Genomic DNA, 16,143 nt, shown 5'->3' with positions numbered 1-16,143 from the left:
GTTACCACCCCAAAAAATGATACATTAGGAAATGAGGACAGAACTCAGTCAAGCATCTGAAGAAGCCTCTGCTTGTTTTCAGCCTTGTTTCTTTATGTCCTGCCATACTGCAAGTCCTTGTCACTCTTCAATCTTATCCCTCCTAATTTGTATGAGTACCTGCATTAGTCAGCACAGGCAACCATAAAGAAATACCATGAACTGTGTGGCTTAAACAATGGTAATTTATTTCTCACAGTTCCAGATTTTGTAAATTCCAATACTGGGGCTCCAACTAGTTTGATTCCCCTGTGACAGCAGTTTTCCTAGCTTGTAGCTGGTTGCCTTCTTGCTCTGTCTTCACATGACAGTGAAAAAGCTCTCTGGTGTCTCTTCTTATAAGGGCACTAATCCCATCATGAGGTGCCCAACCTCATGACTTCATCTAAAACAAATTACCTTATTAAGGCCCATCACCAAATACTATCTCATCGTGGGGTGGGGCATAGCTTCAACATAAAAATTTTAGCAGGGATACAAGTCAGTTCATAACAGTTCCATTTCCCCTCCTATTTTTAATTATTATTGTTGTTATCATGGTTATCTCTAAACATCCTATTGATTGCTGCTGCCATTACTTCAGAGGACACCACACGTTTCTTCAAGTGCATGCTAACAAAACTGGTTGTGTTCTGGAAAGTTACAGTCATTGTCAAAAGTTATAATTGTCCTAAGAATCTTTTGGTCATTTGTTGAATAGAACAATTGAAATATATGATAGTTGGATTCTTCTGGATACAGATAATTTAATGGCTGTTAGGCAGCAGTTAGAAATGAAGGAAGGGAGGATGGAGGAAGGGCGCCACCGCCCTTGTTGACCCAAGGCAAAGAGTTGAAATAGTTTCAGTTTACTGTCCTTGTTGCAAGATAGCAACATTCTCATTGTGATTTTATGACTACCCAGCTCTACCTTGTGTGGGTAGTCAGGGAGAATTATGGGAAAGCGCATGGGCAGAAGAGACTGAAGTTCTATCTGTCAATCAATGTAGAACCCCTCCCCTATACTAATGCAATAATCATGTGTGTACTTAAGGCGGAAGATTCAGGAGACCCAGGCCCTTCTCACCCCTCTTTGCAGGCTCACCCTCTCCCTTAAGGAGGTGTTAATAATACTGACCTGCCTTGTTGGTTTGTCATTCTTTACTATGATGGTTAGAAGAGATGAACTCCAGTAACAGTTTAATTTTACAAGGGGTTTATCTCATAAAGGACATATTCCAATAGCATATAAGAAATAGAGGGGTTTATACGTGTGAACACAAGGGGTCAAAAGTCACTAGGACTGGCAAGCTGAAGAAGGACTTGAGGGTACAAGATATATCTACAAAGGATCCTTAAACAATATGCCATCTTGAACTATGTGAAGGTGAATTCACCATGTACAGATGAATTATTTTCAATAAATATTGTACTTTTCAAAAAAAATTGAAGGTTGGGAGTCTACAGATACAGAGGAATGACTATAATTATGCCATTTTATATAAAGTACATAAGCAATTTTGCTATCCACAGTGGCCCTGGAACTAATCCTTCACAAACACTGAGAGACAACTAAGTTTTTAGGGAGTCAAAGTTATATGTGGATTTTCACGTGTCGGGGGAAGAAGGGTCTCAGTGCCCTTAAACTCCATGTTATTCAAAGGTCAAGTGTATATAGGAACATATTACCAGAGGAAAAAAGCCCACAAATCTTTTAATATATAAATTTTCAGGTAGTATGATACAACATCACTGCTCTGTGTTTGAACTCAGCTGTGTAAATTAACAAGGTACATAAGGTTTGCTAAACGAGCCCCACTTTTGGCTTTTGCTTTTCTCATCTGAAAAATAAGTGTTGGCTTTATAGTCTTGACATATCTTTTTATGATAAAGTCTGCTGTATAGTGATACAGAGTTAATTTGATTATGATGTAGCTAAGATATGTATTACTTTCCTGACTTTATAAAAGTGTATAATATGATGGCCACTGTGGATCTGCTTTATGAAAAATGCAGATATCCAAAAATGATAACAAAATAGAATATAGTCTTAAAAGCAAGAGTGAGAGATAACCATAGGATTTATGAAGATCTAGTAATGGCAAACGGTTTCTTGCTGAGAGATGTTTCTCCATATCTTCATACTGATAAAAAAAAAAACCCAGTTTATATTACTGAAGTGGGAGCTCCTAAGAGGTGGGGCTGAAGAAAGGGAGGGAGGATTCTTCAGACAATTGGAGATATGGAAAAGAAAAATGAAGTTTGAGTGTCCCAATTTTAAGCTTGGAAATTAGAAACTGCTTCCGAAAGAAGCAGCTGGATAAATAATGGCCAGGGTCTATAATAATACTGGGACTACATTTTAATTACATTTTGATTTAGGTAGAATCTTTCAGGTTTGCTTTGCATCAAAACCACATTCATCACTCAAGTTAAATGGGTACATAGGTCTCAAATTCTAACAGAAGCTTACAGATGCACTTGGAGTACAACTAGTTTGCAATTTGAGAATGACTAGCATTTTAAAATTTTTAATAGTTTAAAATATTGGAATGAAACATGTAATTAGTTACAATATATTCAGACTTATAGCACATAGTTGCTTTTAACCTTTTTAGAAGTCTTGTAGGTGATAGTAAGTGTCAGTTGGGAGAGCTTAATATAGACCAAATAGGTCTCAAGCCTTTAAACAACTATATTAAAATCAATAGGATTTGTGAGTTATTGAAAATGAAGACTGGCAGAGAATCCAGAAAAAAACTGACAAGTAGAAGTTTGATTAATATCGTTTATACTGAAATTGTTATTATTATTAATTTCCTAATGAGTCAAAATTGCATATGTAAACACTGAGAATAGTCATCCTTAATAATACAATTTGCATTTTTTAAAAGATGATCAGGCTTTGGGTTGTGGCTACACAATGAAATATATACATCATGTATCATAGAAATATACACTTGGAAACCATATAATCTTACTAACCAATGCCACCCCAATAAATTTAATAAATATTACATTCTTAAGTTAGTACAATTTTCTATAAGAATTAACAAACTATATTTTTTTCTACTAGTTATTAACATACTCCTCAACAATGTGTTTTCTGAAATTAAACTTAACTTTAATAGTCGCTAAAGATAGTGGAATACTTTATTAAATAAATAGCAAATCATCTAAAAAATTAATTGCCAATAGTTCTCGTATCTAGTGAAAGACTTAACAATAATTAATGAAACTTGGTACAAATTATATAACAGCAGGAATTTCATAGGAATAATAAATGTAATTCATAAGCATTTACGATATCTTCTTTTAAAAGAATCTTCAAATAAGCATTGTCTACCCTTAGTCTTTACCATTAAGTTCAAATGTGTAATATATATTAAAAGTTATTGTAATATGCAACATACCTAATGGAAATGCACAGCTTATTAAACTGTATATATCAATATCTAAATCTATATCTCTATGTAGAAAATACATAAACTAATAGTTTATCATAATAAAATATTTTTCATTAATCAAAACAGAACAATATTACTAGTGAGATATATATCTTGACGACATATTTATTGCTTTTTTTATCCTAGACTTCTTTTTATTGTAAGGATTAGTATCAAAATGAACTAACTGCTGTATCCAGGATTCCAAGGTTTTGTACCAGATAGTTCTGAAGTGTTACTCAAGCAACCCAGCTCATCAACCTATTCAAAGTAACACGGGTACTTTGCAAACAGAAAATACAGTCAACACTGCATCATTCTAATATCAATTATTAAAGATCAATGTTTCAGACTATAATTATATCCATGATTGGACCAAGGTAATGACAAACAAACCAATAACTAACCAAAATAAAACAATCATTTGCCCAGTCTATCTGTCTGTTTCTCTTTCTCTTAAGCTATCATATAGCTGTCAGAAGTTGGCAACTAAAACATTGTGACAGGTCACTTCATAGATAAATAAGAGTCAGTGAGAAAGGGACTTTCTAATGTTTAGTGAATAATGACAAAATTATAGTGGTCTGCCTACCATAAGATGCCTGAAATTCAAAGAGAACATGATGGTTGTTCAAAATTGTCCACCAATTCAAAAGAAAGATTTTTATTTTGGCTTTGTGGCAACATTTTCCTCAATAGGTTCTTACAAATACCATAGAGTAAGATATCTCCATTTAAGAAAATCTACAGTTATGTATGTTTGAGAATGCTGCCTGCTTAACCCACTTATGTAGATTGACAAACAATATAATTTGTATTTGGTTAGAAATATAGTATTATAACCATTTAAATAACTTTATAAAGCTGAAGAAATTATGACAATAGATATCTTTTACTGACATTATCTCTCACAGTACCTGATAATTTTGTTTCTTCACCACAAAGAACTGATCTAAAAAATTAAGAAAAATAAAATGAGTTGTTATAAAAATATATCATTGTACTTTGCCTTACTTCATTTAGCCAGTGAATTTACCAAGTTCAAAGATTATATTACTTTCTTGAACTTTACAAATATCATGTTTTCAATCAACTGCTCATTTAATATTTAGGAGCAATATGTAAATTTTTTGACTCAAAATAAAATAACACATTTAGAAACCTAGTATGTAGGCTTTAAAGTCTTTGAATGTGGTTAAGAAGGAGTTAATCATAAGTATATGAATAGTATATAATTTCTTGTTATTATTTCTCAATGATGTATCCTAGCAACAATGAAAGTCTAGTCTTTTCTTTCTGTTCTTGGTAAGGAAATAACAATCTTATTTTAGAAGGCTTGTTTACAATCATTATGAAAATTGTTCAGAAATACCTGATCACTTATTTAACTTTTTTTTTTCTATGGGAATAATAAGCCAACAAAACTAATATGACTAACTATTCAGTGTGGCACAGGGCAGGTAGCTCAGTTGGTTAGAGTGCCATCCCAGTATGCCAAGTTTGTGGGTTTAGTCTCTGGTCAAGACACATACAAGAAGCAACCAATGAATGGCAATAAATCAATGTCTATCTGTCTGTCTGTCTGTCTCTCCCTCAAAAAGAAAAAAATAAAATAAAATCAATAGAAAATACTCCACGTAAAGGGAAATCCAACTACTCATATATTTCAAAGCAATATTTTTTTTTGATGAGTTTTGATGGCTTCTAATACTGACAATGACAATGTTTCTTATTTCTACATATACATGAAAACTTTAATCTCATTTAATTAAAAGTGTTTTTTATAGTATGAATGTCATCCAGAATCATAGCATAAAGCTATATATATACAATGAGAAGTTAAAGTGTATATTTGTTATAGATAATAATTATATATATATATATATATATATAGTAAGAAAAATGTATTAAACTTGAAACTAAAATACTTCAAAAGAAAATTAATATTTGCTAGGGTAAAATTTTAATCTTCTAATAGAATTTGTATAATTTTATAAATGTTTTCTGACAATGGGAAGATATTGAAAAGTTAAAATAAAAATTCTAGAATTTATTCACATCTTTCTAGGTTGTTGACAGCTCCTCACGATAGAGAGTCTGTCCACGCATGCCAAAGACATTAGTTACCAGTGATCAGTCACATGATTAATTTTCATCTCAGCTGAGATTTCTCTTTCTTCCAAATAAGAAGTGGTATAAGGCTGATCATTACAGTGGTAAATTTAATTACATTTTATCAAGCATGAATGCTAACACAAAATTTAATATCTAAATCTGCTTGCTGGAAAGCCTTTATTTCCTAAAAGCAAAACAAAATAAAAAGATTAATGTCTGGTTTTTAGGTTGAATATATATCCTAAGAGTCAGATCAGTATAAGAGGTGAGAGCAGAGTCTCTGGTGTCAGTTGGTCATACTTAAGTCCACAGCCTGACTCAGTCATGTATCAGCTCGGTGTTACTTGGGGCATGTCTCTTCATATCAGAAACATCAGCTTTATTGAGTACAAAATGAGAATCAGTGTAGGGGAGAAAAATCAGTGTTTGCTACACTTATTGAGAAAATACAACAAACAGCATCTATACTAGTGAACTGGAACCTTAATCAGTCTGCTACATAAATAACAATGACTTTACGGAGTTATTTTGAGGGTCAATGAAATAATGCAAATAAAAAGGTTTTTTTTTTTTTTACATTTCTGTTCAACTCAAATGCTTAGGTGAATGTCATTATTCTTTTAATAATTATTATTGCATTAGAAATTTGATGCCAAAGATACTCAGAAGGTGAAATGGAAAAAGAAATTACACATGTTGATATCTGCCTATAGTTACTCTTATCTTGCATTATCGTTTACTTTGTGTTTTCAGGAAACGTTACTAACAAAAAAAAAAATGTAAACCTATTTGGTGCATCTTTTGAATTTGCCTTCACTTAAATTCTTCTTGTAACAGAAGAGGAACATCTTCTCAAACTATCATCCATCTATACAACTTCTAGCTCCCACACATGTACTCCCCCGCATATTATGTGACAGTACATATGTAAGGGATTCAGTAACCTAAATAAAGTAAGTATGGTGTGAGGCTATATGGTGCCTGCTTTGGTTTTTCTTTCAGAAATAATTACTACATAGTAAAACTCAAAATGCATGTGCAGAATTATATGTCATTTCCCTCTTCTCTTTCTTACATAAACTGACTTAGGTTCTGTCTATAAGTTCACTTTTGCTGCAGCAAACCTCCTTGAGGGCTCCACTAAATAGATTTTCTCTTCTGCTAATGTATCAGTTAACTTCCAAATTATAGGCAGTTTATTTTCCTCTCAGCAAACAAATCAGTCCCCAGGCTGCTCAATAGCTGGGGCCAAAATGGGATGCAATAAGGGGGAAATGTAAAAAGTGTTGCTTGCAAATTGGTATTATTTACATGTACTGAGGAAACACAATATACTATGAAATGTATCCTAATGAACTGGAACACAAATTAGTCAGCAACATCACAATCATTCTTTTAAAGTGTTTCAGCTACCTAAATACAAACAGCCCTATTCAGGTTTAGATTACTCCAGAGTGCAAACAAGCACATTTTTGCTTACGGACACAGTGGCAATGCCCAGTGCTCCATGAATCTCTGTATTATGAACTGATGTTGAGGGGGATATAGTTGTTTTTCCTGTCTTCATCATTTGTCTATCACAGTTGCACTCATATATAAAGTCACTTATTATGGATTCACAAATGGATATGGACAAAGATATTTCTAGGCAATCAATACTCCTTTACTTATATTAATAATTGATAGACTATAGCCATGATGGGAAGGAAACTGGGAGACCAAATAAGTATTCTAAGAATGGCTTGTACTACAACAGTCAAATAAAAATGCAAGCATGTGCAAAGGTAGTACTTGCTATATAATCATCTCGTCACGAGTATTTAATCAAGTCCCTCTGTGTGTCCTAGGAATTGTAGGTGAAGAGTATGCCAGCTAGAGAAAGACCTTGTTCATTTGGGTCCTACAGTCTGGGCAGTGGAGTGAAGATAGAAATTAACCCAATAACTATGTAAACAATGATCATTTAAAAATATTCCAAATTGTGGGAAAGAAACGTCTAGTAAAACATATAAAGGAGGATTTCTGCTGACTTGGGAAAGGCATGCACCCAGAAGCAGAAGTGATATCTGAGCTGATGTGTTAAAGAAAAGTTAGTACCTAGTAAGTAAAGAGATTGAAAGTAGCGAGAAAATTGCAGGCAGGGAAAAGAGCATTTCCAAATGCCTGCAAACAGTAAAGAACTGAAAAAAAAAAAAAAGGCTATTGTGTCTGCCTGTTGAAAGATCAAAAGATCAGGGAGGGGAGAGTCAGGTGTGAACAGAAGCTGGAGATCTAATAGGTGCAGGCTCCAGGCTATCTTTTAGAAGCCATGTATAGTTCTTCAGTCTCAGTGTTATGATTAGACTCACAGTTGTATTAAAAACATTTCTGTGTTCTTGGTGCAGCAAGGGAGGGGGAGTCTAGATAAAACAGGAGAGTGACATAAAAGGGTGTTGTTGGTCAAGATAAAAAGTAGGGGTCAGATCCCAGAGATCATGAGGATATAAGATGTTATTGACTGAATATTTGCATGCCCCTAAATTAATATACTGGAGCATTAACCCCTCTACAATAATATTTGGAAATGATACCTTAGGGAGGCAATGAGGTTTAGATGAGCTCATGGGAATGGGGCCCCCATGATGAGATTTATGTCCTTTCAAGAGGGAGAAATACCAGAGCTCACTCAATCTGCCATGTGAGGACACAGAGAAGAGAGGAAGAGAACTCTCACTAGAAATGTATTTGCTAGCACCTTGACCATGGACTTTCCAGTCTCTAGAACCACAGGAAATAAATGTCTGTTCTGGGAGCCACCTCACCTTAATCTGTTATAGCAATGAGCTGATTAAAGTAATGCTATAGAAGAGGTGAGCTGAATATAGGAGTAAGGAGTTGCTAAGGGTTATTTTTGGATAACTTGCCTGAGTAACAGATACCATAATAAGAAGGGAGTATTGGGACAGCCTATATTTAGATTGGTGATTGTTGGGTGGTGACCACACAGTCACATGTGGTAGAACCCAAGCTTCCTTTGCAATTTTAAGATGTGGTGTCAGCTAAGCAGCTAGCAGCTCTGGAGAATCAGAGGAGTCTGGGTTAGAAATACTCTTTGAGAGTCATCTGTTCTATATAATAAATAAAGGCATGAGATCAAGGGTCCTCCATTAACAACCTACAACATTCAAAAAGCTTTATAAAAGCAAAGCTGATTAAAACAGCAGCCATAAAGGAAGAGGCAAAGGAGGAGGTGTATTCAATGACTTCACAGGAAGTTTTCTTAAAGAAAGCAGACAAATCAGTGTCAGGATCCTCTGGCAGATTAAGGGATTTAGTCACCTAGAGAACAAGGCCACCTTACAGGGAATCAGTGCAGTGCATAAATGAGGCCAGATACTAGGTTGGGAATAGTGTCCAACTTAGAGAATAAAATCAGTTTTCTCACTGAAACTAAGTTAAGAGATCATCTCATAGTTTCTCCATGTCAACACTCCTCTTTCTCCCAGAAATGTTGCTCCACTTGTGAGCAAGGAAAGAAGAGTTCAATTATTTTGCCAAAACCTAGTCTGTGTATGAATTCATAGGCAGCACATGCTGTGGGAAGAGAATGTGCACATGGAAGAATGATGAAAAACTGTGCAAAGACAGAGGTGTGTTAGAGCTTAGCCAAAGAGTGAATGGCACCAAGTGAAACGGAGTGGGAAAGACAAGGCTAAAAGTACACCGTGTCAGGAGTCAGAGTGGAGCAGAGGTTTCCAACAGTGAGAACACATTGGGCCATGAGGTTTCCTCAAAGGGAAGGTTGGACCCTGAACCTGAGGAAGTCGCTGGGTCTTGATGATTCTCAAGAAGCTTGAGAGCCAGCCAAATGGTTTTAGACATTTGTCAGAGGTAGAGGGCTACATCCAAAGCATTTGGCAAGGAAAGTGGTAGGAAGAATATGAGTATTTTAAAGCAAATTCCTTCATTTGCCCATCACTGTAGAAAGAAGAAATCAATAAAAAAAAGAACAAAAAAGAAGGTACTGATATGTTAAAAGCAGAAATCAATGTATTATTCATCGTCGGCAGCCGTCCGTCTCGAGAGACGATGGTGTAGCTTCTTAAGAGTCTATCTGCACCACCGAGAATGGCTGTGCAGTCCAACTCGGGAGTGACACGGTATCTGTCTCCTCCCGTGTTGAATCGACATCTTGCGATGACGCTGGAGTGTCCTCTCCAGTGAAGCTGAAGCTACAGAGCCTGGGCAGGGTGATATGGAGGGTCTGCTGTTGCCCATGCAGCAGACCCCCCCTCTCTTCGCAGCTGAGGGTCCAAGGGAAAGACGGAGTCAATACAGCTTGGCTTCAGGTGCGCCGCAGGAGTTGCCGGTGTTGACTACAACGTCAAACCACCTTAGGGACTCCGGCTCCGGATTTTCTGTCGGGGTTTACTCCCTTAGCCTTTCCCCTGAAGAGGTATGCCGCAAGGCAGCGGAGGTTTTTTGGAGTCAGAGTTTTCCTTCTCTGATGTGCCCTGACTGGAAGATCGAACCAGCGACACTTAGCTCGCAGGCCGACGCTCAATCCACTGAGCCAAACCAGCCAGGACCGAATCATTACTTCAAGGGTATAAAAATTATGAATAATTTAAGTCAGATAATAAATTAAGGAACATGTAATGCTTGTTACACTCCTTTTCTAATTAAATTTCTGATTCTAGAAAGAGAATAAAATACATATATACCCACTGAGATAATAGTTATTTCCACGCTTGTGAGAGGGAACCCGAGAAAGAGAGGGAGAGAGGGTAGGGGAGAGAGATATATTAAACTTGAACCAGGAAAGAATTAGAAAGAGACTTATATTGAAAATGCTAACGAATTCTAGGTTCTAGATTTTCAATGAGGTCGACTTTGCCTAGATATTTGGTCATAAAACAAACACATTTTTTTCTATAATGGTTGCAACCTGGGTCTGAAATTAGAGAACTGGAATATGTCAATGGCAGGGCAAGAAGCTATGAGGATGTAAGGACTATGCACCTATAAATTCAGAAAGCTATTCTTCAGAAGTATCTATACATTGTTACATTAAACACGGTCTCTAAGAAAAAGAAATGCTATGATATATTTGTGTGTTAGAAATAAAATCTGATAGTGTACTACAGGGCAAAAATACCATAACCTTCAGTATCTTTTCCTACAGAAAAAAAAAATAAAAATTATCATCCCACTTATGTTTTACAATAATATAAAATATCTGGGCTCAAATCAAATGTATAAAGTTATATACTTTGCCTGGTCCTGTGACCCCTGCCCCATGCTAAGAAAATGCAATTAGAAAGACACTGTTAGGTTAGGAAATAAAATGTTTGGTTATTTTTTTTTTCAGATTTAATGTGTTTTATTGATTAAATTATTACATTTGTGCCAATTTCCCTTCCCTCTGCTCCCCTCCACCCGGTGGCCCCCCTCCCTCCAGTTGTCCCCCCCTTTTAGATTATGTCCATTAGTTGTGCATACAGTTCCTCCCAACCTCTCTCCGTCTATTCCATTCCCTCCTACCTTGATCCCCAATTCCTATATCATCTCCCTCCCTTTCCCCATTCCCCCTCCCTGTTGACCTCCCCCCAATATGCTTCCCGTACCCACAGTTCCTCTTCCCCTCTCGTTGCCTATTTAGTTTGCCTTTGTTTCATCTCCCTAGCTTCTGTTTTTTTTTAAACCAGTCCCTTTAACATCTCATATAAGAGTGGTTTGGATCTAATGAACTCTTTCAGTTTTATTTTGTCCTGGAAACACTTTCTCTGTCCTTCTATTCTGAATGACAATTTCGCTGGATAGAGTATTCATGGTTGTAGGTTTTGGATTTTCATTACTTTGAATATTTCTTGCCAGTCTCTTCTTGCCTGTAGGGTTTCCCTTGAGAAGTCAGCTGATAGTCTAATTGGGACCCCTTTGTACATAATTCTTTTCTTCTCTCTTGCTGCTTTTAAGATTCTCTCTTTATCTTTAATTTTTGACATTTTGATTATAATGTGTCTTGGAGTGGTTCTCCCTGGGTCCAGTTTCTTGGGAACTCTCCTTGCTTCCTGGACCTGCAGGTCTATTCCCTTTCCCAAGTCTGGGAAGTTCTCCTTTATTATATTTTCACTCAATTTTTCAAGTTCTAGTTCATCTTCCTCATTCTCTGGCAAACCAATGATTCTTATGTTGGGCCTTTTATAACTGTCCCAGAGGTTTCTGATCCTTTCGTTGTTGCTTCCCATTACCTCTCACTGCATTGGTTGACTGCTTGTTCCTTCTCCATATTCCAGTTTGTTGAAATGAACTCTGGATTTTATTTCCTTTCCTTCTGTCTCGTATACTGTTTTGTTCCTTTCGTTACGAAAGTTTTTCGCTTCTTTCATATCTTTTTCCTGCTCTTTTGTGAATTCTGTAAGCCACCTGATAACAATGGCCCAGAACTGAGCCTCTGACAGGTTTCTTATCTGTTCATCTGTCAGATTCTCTATCTGCTGCCTGGTGAGTTGTGTTACCGGTATTTCTAAAGTTGTCTGCCTCATTTTGACAGATGCGTTTTGTTTTCTTGGGCTGGCTGTCGGGGGCAGTGCCTGTGTACGCGTCACAAATTAGCGACCGGCGCCTGCTTGTCCGCGACCTATTTCACAGCCCTGTGGTGCTTTCTTTGGGGGCGGGGGTCCAAGATGGATTCACACAGTTATTCAGCTAGGAGACCGGGATCCGTCCTCCCACCCCCCTGGGCCTCACTGTTCAAGGCCATGCGGCGGCCGCTCTCCCCAGCGCTGGGGTCGCGCACTGCCAGGGGCCCGGCCGCAGCCGGGATTTTTCGCCGCCCCGCCGCTCCAGGTGCGACCGCAAACACCACTGCCCTCTTTAACTCTTACCTGCCCAAATGGCACCGCTGGTTTATAACTTCATATGTTGGACTTCCGTGTAGTTTTATTTTCTGGAATTTCTAGTTATCCTTTGTTTTGAAGTAGTTGTATTCCTCTATAGTTGTAGAGGGAGACCTAGCGTGTCCGTCTAAGCCTCCATCTTGGCCGGAAGTCTGTTTGGTTATTTTTATAGTTACACATACTTATCCACCTAAATATATTTACAAACATGTTAGAAAATATTTTAGCTTTTTTGTGTGATTGTTGTTGGCAATTTGGTTAAAAACATGAACGTATTCTTATTAAGATAGTTGAGGATGTGAGAAATAATAAAAACAATTTGAACGTTATGCTTATTTGACCACCTAGCAATACTGGATAATTTAGTGTTCAGGAATCACTTTTTTGCCACAAGAAACAAAACAAAATACCAAGTCAACATTTCATAATAGCTGGAATCAACACCTCAGGGAAGAAGCATTCGTGTATGCAAAAACAATCACATTTTAAACCAAAAAACGAGTAATATGGTAATACAAGTAAGATAGGTGATTGCTCAATTGTTTTCTATTGTGATATTCTTGAAATTATTGTTACCCTACTACAGTCATAATTGTTTTTCCTCATGGAATGAATGAATAAAATTCCCTTATATGACCTATGTAATAGAATGATATAACGAGAGAAGCTCTTCTGCTTAGTAGAAGGACAGTGAACACCCTCTTAGAAAATCCAAGGTATGGGGAAGCTTTGATGTTGAACTAAAACATACTTTTAAGGAAAAAATAATAATTTAGAGATACCTTTATTAATTTTCATTTACAAAATACTGTTTCTTCCATTGGTCTTCAGCAGTTTATTTCTCAATTCTTTCTTTTTTTCTCTCTCTTATTAGCATTTAAAATTCTTCCTTCTGCCCACAAAGTTTGAGAAAATGTATGAGCTGTGTGACACATATCAACATATTTCATGTCTACATTTTAACTTCATTTTACTAGTTCCATAATAACATCTTTTCCAGCTTGATACAACTGCATGATGATAACATCTAAAAATTATCATTGTTGTTGTTGTTGTTTTTATGTGTGTGTGTGTGTTCACAAATTAACTGTGGATTTACAAAGTATTTTTGACATATAGTGATTAAATTTATTTGTATGTGCTTTAAAAATATACATGTTTTATGTGAAATACACTCTGGGCTCCTTTTTATTCTCCTGTGTTTTTCACTGCACAGGAGAGGGAGTGAGGGTTTAAAAATTATATGTGCATGTTCTTTTTAACTCATGATGACTTAAACTACTTTAAACAATTGAAGAGCCCAGATTCATAACTGTGAGATAGTATAGAATAATAGAAAATACTTTAGGCTAAGATTCTAAAAGCCTGGTTTTGCCTTATTTTTTCCTCAGTTATTGGCTCTGCGACTTGGAAAATATATCTGAGGTGCAATGTCTTCTTCTGTATAAAGGCAGCAAGTGATACTCAGCGTACCTCTCAGAGTCAACAAGAATTAATGAATGCAGATGCACATTACTGCACATCATGTCAAGGCAAGGACTTATTATTGTAATCTCTTTGAAGGAAGAGCACTACATTATTTATTGTCACATTTCTTCAATACCTACAAGAGTATACAGGTTGATACTCTAAAGATATGTGCTGAGCCACAGTGCTTTATATAAAGTGGACAAAAATCCATTTGTATTATTCATCTCTTTGATGCAACTCAAAATATTTGAGTGAAGCTTCTATAATGGGCAAGTACTAATAGGCATTAATCCTTTGGTAGTGAAATAAAGAGAAGGGAGACATGAAAGAAAAAGACAGTAAGGGGAATCCTGTCTTTAGGAGCTTATAATTCTATAGGAAAGTGAACACTATTAATTACAATTATTTAAAATACTGTATGCCTTAATGTTCTAGTATCATCTTTTGAATAAGGAGAGTTTTACATATTGATTAAAACTTGCACATGTATTAGGACACATATATATTGTCAAGATACATCAGTGTCAGCCTGAATCTCTGATTTTAAATGGGGTGATTACAGAAAATGAATACCTTCCAATATGACAATTTGACAGTGACAGGTTTATATACTCTAAGATAATACAAATCCATATTACCTTTAAAAATAATTTAGCAGTTACCAATTTGATTTTATTACACTCTGTCATCTGAATTTTCATATGTGAATAAATAAAGCTCTAAAACTTTGTTATCTTACATAAAATCTTCGGAAAATTTCAGGCAGGATTAACTACGCCACAATAATTTCTCTGAGTTAGTAAACATAATCCATCATTACATGTGCTGAGATCTTGTCCTAATGGATGAAGACTCATAAGCACAAGTTAACACAAAGAGCACATTTATTATTTTTCCAGTAGTGCATTAATAGCTGCACTATTTATGTCCACCAGCAAAAATTAACTACAAAAATTATAGTAGATAAATCTCATGATTAAATAAATGAGGTGAGAAATTTTTAATCTTTTTACAACTATTTTATCAAAATTAGAGCATTCCTTGAAAAAGTATAAAGAGATCTCAAAATTGCCATGTAAATAAAGTTAAAATGAAGGATTTGCCTGTGGTAGGTCAGTTATTGTATTTAAATTTTTATAGACGTCAAGTGGTTTGATGTAGTAAAAATACTAATTTCTATTTTGAATATATGAATGAAGTTATGATCCAATATGAGCAAAAACATGGTGGTATGAATTAAGGACGAGGAAATGATTACAAAGTATGGACTTACAATAAGGTTTCTATGCACAAATGGCGACTAACAAAAAAAGTGAAAAAAGATATAAGCCTATAAAAACCAAGAATATGTAAGCATCTCTATGTTCATTCTCTTCCCTTTTACATTACAATCTGGGAATAGTCATTTTTGTACCATAGAGTCACAATGTGGCCTAAAAAAGACAAGTTCTGCATTAGTAAGTCACTTCATGGTCCTAGTTTATCTCTCAAAACCCATTTTTAAAGCAATTGCAGACACACATTAGAAAATATTATTTTCTATAACACAATATTTCCAGTACCATAACAAAACTGTGGTTAAAATCTTGCTATTTTTGAAACTTGAAAGTTTTAATTCATGAGAGCTTATAGAAAATACAATTTTGCCTTTGATTTTCATTAGATAATAAATATATCGAGAAATTATAAGCAAAATAGTTATTTAATTAGGCCATGTTGAACAAGCACTAATGAAAGAGATGAGAATATATTGAGTGCAGCGCCCTGAACAAGTATGGCTGACAGATCAAATATTAGGAGGCACCAGTTCCGGTTCCAGTTGTACAGTTAGTATCACTGTTGTTAACGACTACCTCCTCCTCTAAAATCGCCATTTGCCCAGAGTATAGTCACACAAATTTATCTGGATCAAATAATACATATTAGACAAAATATATAACTTTACTTCTTTCAACTTCTGAAATTAAGGAACCCAGAGCAATGTAAACACGGACATCTGCACACTCAACCGCAGGGGAACTGGGTGCAAGATGGAAATATCATTTCAAAGCAATGGGAAATAATAAATTACTTCAACATGGTGTTGTAACAACTTATTAGTCATCTATAAAAATAAAATTATCTAACTACTTCAAACATGATTCAAAAATAAATTCTGGAGAGACCAAAAATTTAGACATAAACAAAAACTACACTTGGAAAACCATTAGGAGAAA

Source organism: Furipterus horrens, unplaced genomic scaffold, assembly GCF_987537825.1.
Source record: "Furipterus horrens unplaced genomic scaffold, mFurHor1.1.pri manual_scaffold_5, whole genome shotgun sequence".
NCBI lineage: Eukaryota > Metazoa > Chordata > Mammalia > Chiroptera > Furipteridae > Furipterus > Furipterus horrens.
Note: the sequence above shows the minus strand (reverse complement) of the source record.